The following is a 6,029-nucleotide window of genomic DNA, read 5'->3' on the forward strand; positions in this document are numbered from 1 at the left end:
GGAGAAAGAGAAAATTCCTATACTCACAGATCAGTGGTGGGTTTCAAATTTTTTTGGAACCTACTCTGTGGGTGTGGCCTCCTTTGTGGGAGTGGCTTGCCGACCATGTGACCTGGTGGGAGTGGCTTGCCGACCATGTGACCTGGTGGGAGTGGCTTGCCGACCATGTGACCTGGTGGGAGTGGCTTGCCAACCATGTGACCTGGTGGGAGTGGCTTGCCGACCATGTGACCTGGTGGGAGTGGCTTGCCGACCATGTGACCTGGTGGGAGTGGCTTGCCGACCATGTGACCTGGTGGGAGTGGTCAAGATGATGTCACTGAATTCTTTGCCACAATGGGTGAACTACAATAAGACTAAAATAAGCACAAAAACAATAAAAGAGCTACTTACAGAAGGAGGATGACTGTTCTTGCCAGTCTTCAGTATCACAGACTCCAGTGAATGGGCTGCACAAAGAAAACACACAGAAATGAACTCTTTCATTGCCAGTTTGGGATGAAACAAGCACACAAAAGAATAGAAAAGGAAAATTACTGTCCTTTTTTGCGTCTTCTGCACCACCTTGCTCCAACAACCTGCATAAAGACAGACAGAGAAAGCAAGACCTTAATTGCATGCACTGCATTAGGATGAAACAAGCACACAAAAGAATAGAAAAGGAAAATTACTGTCCTTTTTTGCATCTTCTGCACCACCTTGCTCCAACAACCTGCATAAAGACAGACAGAGAAAGCAAGACCTTAATTGCATGCACTGCATTAGGATGAAACAAGCACACAAAAGAATAGAAAAGGAAAATTACTGTCCTTTTTTGCGTCTTCTGCACCACCTTGCTCCAACAACCTGCATAAAGACAGACAGAGAAAGCAAGACCTTAATTGCATGCACTGCATTAGGATGAAACAAGCACACAAAAGAATAGAAAAGGAAAATTACTGTCCTTTTTTGCGTCTTCTGCACCACCTTGCTCCAACAACCTGCATAATGACAGACACAGGAAGCATGAAGGGCTTGCACTTCACCATCTCAAGGATGAACACAGCACAGACCACACCACTCAGCCAGCAATAAACTCAGCTACTTACAGAGGAGAGATGACCAGCTTGCCCGTCTTCTGCACACCACCTTTTCAATGGAAGCCCAAAATACCTGCATAAAGAAAGACACAGGAAGCAAGACCTTAATTACTTGCACTTCACCATCTCAAGCATGAACACAGCACAGACCATACCACTCAGCCAGCAATAAACTCAGCTACTTACAGAGGAGAGATGACCAGCTTGCCCGTCTTCTGCACACCACCTTTTCAATGGAAGCGTATTGAAATACCTGCATAAAGAAAGACACAGGAAGCAAGACCTTAATTGCTTGCACTTCACCATCTCAAGCATGAACACAGCACAGACCACACCACTCAGCCAGCAATAAACTCAGCTACTTACAGAGGAGAGATGACCAGCTTGCCCGTCTTCTGCACACCACCTTTTCAATGGAAGCCCAAAATACCTGCATAAAGAAAGACACAGGAAGCAAGACCTTAATTGCTTGCACTTCACCATCTCAAGCATGAACACAGCACAGACCACACCACTCAGCCAGCAATAAACTCAGCTACTTACAGAGGAGAGATGACCAGCTTGCCCGTCTTCTGCACACCACCTTTTCAATGGAAGCGTATTGAAATACCTGCATAAAGAAAGACACAGGAAGCAAGACCTTAATTGCTTGCACTTCACCATCTCAAGGATGAACACAGCACAGACCACACCACTCAGCCAGCAATAAACTCAGCTACTTACAGAGGAGAGATGACCAGCTTGCCAGTCTTCTGCACAACACCTTTTCAATGGAAGCCCAAAATACCTGCATAAAGACAGACACAGGAAGCAAGACCTTAATTGCTTGCACTTCATCATCTCAAGCCTGAACACAGCACAGACCACACCACTCAGCCAGCAATAAACTCAGCTACTTACAGAGGAGAGATGACCAGCTTGCCCGTCTTCTGCACACCACCTTTTCAATGGAAGCCCAAAATACCTGCATAAAGAAAGACACAGGAAGCAAGACCTTAATTGCTTGCACTTCACCATCTCAAGCATGAACACAGCACAGACCACACCACTCAGCCAGCAATAAACTCAGCTACTTACAGAGGAGAGATGACCAGCTTGCCTGTCTTCTGCACACCACCTTTTCAATGGAAGCCCAAAATACCTGCATAAAGAAAGACACAGGAAGCAAGACCTTAATTGCTTGCACTTCACCATCTCAAGCATGAACACAGCACAGACCACACCACTCAGCCAGCAATAAACTCAGCTACTTACAGAGGAGAGATGACCAGCTTGCCCATCTTCTGCACACCACCTTTTCAATGGAAGCCCAAAATACCTGCATAAAGAAAGACACAGGATGCAAGACCTTAATTGCTTGCACTTCACCATCTCAAGGATGAACACAGCACAGACCACACCACTCAGCCAGCAATAAACTCAGCTACTTACAGAGGAGAGATGACCAGCTTGCCCGTCTTCTGCACAACACCTTTTCAATGGAAGCCCAAAATACCTGCATAAAGACAGACACAGGAAGCAAGACCTTAATTGCTTGCACTTCACCATCTCAAGCATGAACACAGCACAGACCACACCACTCAGCCAGCAATAAACTCAGCTACTTACAGAGGAGAGATGACCAGCTTGCCCGTCTTCTGCACACCACCTTTTCAATGGAAGCCCAAAATACCTGCATAAAGAAAGACACAGGAAGCAAGACCTTAATTGCTTGCACTTCACCATCTCAAGCATGAACACAGCACAGACCACACCACTCAGCCAGCAATAAACTCAGCTACTTACAGAGGAGAGATGACCAGCTTGCCCGTCTTCTGCACACCACCTTTTCAATGGAAGCCCAAAATACCTGCATAAAGAAAGACACAGGAAGCAAGACCTTAATTGCTTGCACTTCACCATCTCAAGCATGAACACAGCACAGACCACACCACTCAGCCAGCAATAAACTCAGCTACTTACAGAGGAGAGATGACCAGCTTGCCCGTCTTCTGCACACCACCTTTTCAATGGAAGCCCAAAATACCTGCATAAAGAAAGACACAGGAAGCAAGACCTTAATTGCTTGCACTTCACCATCTCAAGGATGAACACAGCACAGACCACACCACTCAGCCAGCAATAAACTCAGCTACTTACAGAGGAGAGATGACCAGCTTGCCCGTCTTCTGCACACCACCTTTTCAATGGAAGCCCAAAATACCTGCATAAAGAAAGGCACAGGAAGCAAGACCTTAATTGCTTGCACTTCACCATCTCAAGCATGAACACAGCACAGACCACACCACTCAGCCAGCATTAAACTCAGCTACTTACAGAGGAGAGATGACCAGCTTGCCCATCTTCTGCACACCACCTTTTCAATGGAAGCGTATTGAAATACCTGCATAAAGACAGACACAGGAAGCAAGACCTTAATTGCTTGCACTTCACCATCTCAAGCATGAACACAGCACAGACCACACCACTCAGCCAGCAATAAACTCAGCTACTTACAGAGGAGAGATGACCAGCTTGCCCGTCTTCTGCACACCACCTTTTCAATGGAAGCGTATTGAAATACCTGCATAAAGAAAGACACAGGAAGCAAGACCTTAATTGCTTGCACTTCACCATCTCAAGCATGAACACAGCACAGACCACACCACTCAGCCAGCAATAAACTCAGCTACTTACAGAGGAGAGATGACCAGCTTGCCCGTCTTCTGCACACCACCTTTTCAATGGAAGCCCAAAATACCTGCATAAAGAAAGACACAGGAAGCAAGACCTTAATTGCTTGCACTTCACCATCTCAAGGATGAACACAGCACAGACCACACCACTCAGCCAGCAATAAACTCAGCTACTTACAGAGGAGAGATGACCAGCTTGCCCGTCTTCTGCACACCACCTTTTCAATGGAAGCCCAAAATACCTGCATAAAGAAAGGCACAGGAAGCAAGACCTTAATTGCTTGCACTTCACCATCTCAAGCATGAACACAGCACAGACCACACCACTCAGCCAGCATTAAACTCAGCTACTTACAGAGGAGAGATGACCAGCTTGCCCATCTTCTGCACACCACCTTTTCAATGGAAGCGTATTGAAATATCTGCATAAAGACAGACACAGGAAGCAAGACCTTAATTGCTTGCACTTCACCATCTCAAGCATGAACACAGCACAGACCACACCACTCAGCCAGCAATAAACTCAGCTACTTACAGAGGAGAGATGACCAGCTTGCCCGTCTTCTGCACACCACCTTTTCAATGGAAGCGTATTGAAATACCTGCATAAAGAAAGACACAGGAAGCAAGACCTTAATTGCTTGCACTTCACCATCTCAAGCATGAACACAGCACAGACCACACCACTCAGCCAGCAATAAACTCAGCTACTTACAGAGGAGAGATGACCAGCTTGCCCGTCTTCTGCACACCACCTTTTCAATGGAAGCCCAAAATACCTGCATAAAGAAAGACACAGGAAGCAAGACCTTAATTGCTTGCACTTCACCATCTCAAGCATGAACACAGCACAGACCACACCACTCAGCCAGCATTAAACTCAGCTACTTACAGAGGAGAGATGACCAGCTTGCCCGTCTTCTGCACACCACCTTTTCAATGGAAGCGTATTGAAATACCTGCATAAAGACAGACACAGGAAGCAAGACCTTAATTGCTTGCACTTCACCATCTCAAGCATGAACACAGCACAGACCACACCACTCAGCCAGCAATAAACTCAGCTACTTACAGAGGAGAGATGACCAGCTTGCCCGTCTTCTGCACACCACCTTTTCAATGGAAGCGTATTGAAATACCTGCATAAAGAAAGACACAGGAAGCAAGACCTTAATTGCTGGCACTTCACCATCTCAAGCATGAACACAGCACAGACCACACCACTCAGCCAGCAATAAACTCAGCTACTTACAGAGGAGAGATGACCAGCTTGCCCGTCTTCTGCACACCACCTTTTCAATAGAAGCCCAAAATACCTGCATAAAGAAAGACACAGAAAGCAAGACCTTAATTGCTTGCACTTCACCATCTCAAGCATGAACACAGCACAGACCACACCACTCAGCCAGCAATAAACTCAGCTACTTACAGAGGAGAGATGACCAGCTTGCCCGTCTTCTGCACACCACCTTTTCAATGGAAGCGTATTGAAATACCTGCATAAAGAAAGACACAGGAAGCAAGACCTTAATTGCTTGCACTTGCACCTTACATAAGAATAGCACAATGAAAGAGATACACTCAAGTACTTACTTGTTTTATTGCTTTTCTGGTTGTTGATATCTCCATAGTGTCCTTAGGCTTCCAGATTCTTCTGTTGCAGCTTTCTTCGTCTTCACCCGTGGATCATCAGCTGTGTGGTGGTGCGCTCTGAGCCAAGCTTTCACTGTCGGAATTGGGTCCCATCTCTCAACAGGTATGTCAACAACACTTATCACCATCAGATTACTTATGTTTTGTACAGTTAGGCGTGTTCTTTGTTCCGAACATATGAGGTTCATTTTTGAGAACCCCCTTTCCGCCTCTGCTGAACTAACAGCAATTGTTCTGACAATATCTCTAGCTTTCCGGATATTGCCAGGAACTTTGTACTTCTGTGGATTTTTCTTTACATTTTCCAAGAAATCTCTGTAGTCGTTAATGTTAATGTTGTGATTAAAAATATTGCCAAATGCATCCAATGCTTGCTCTGCCTCAGCCCATGGAACGACTACATCTTCAATGTGCCAGTAATCTGGCTCCAGATAAGTGATAAAGTGCAATTTGTTTGGTGTTGGCAATAGGCTACCTGTTCTTAGATGGTCGCAATCCATCAGCCTTTTCTTTAAATTGGTGATGATGCTTTCCACAAGTATTCCACGAGGAAGGGCAACAAATCGGTGATTTGGAGCTAACTTGATGTTTTGGAAGGCTTCTGTTTTTAGCAATTCCACAA

Source organism: Natrix helvetica (assembly GCF_964273705.1).
Source record: "Natrix helvetica genome assembly, chromosome: 14".
Lineage (NCBI taxonomy): Eukaryota > Metazoa > Chordata > Lepidosauria > Squamata > Natricidae > Natrix > Natrix helvetica.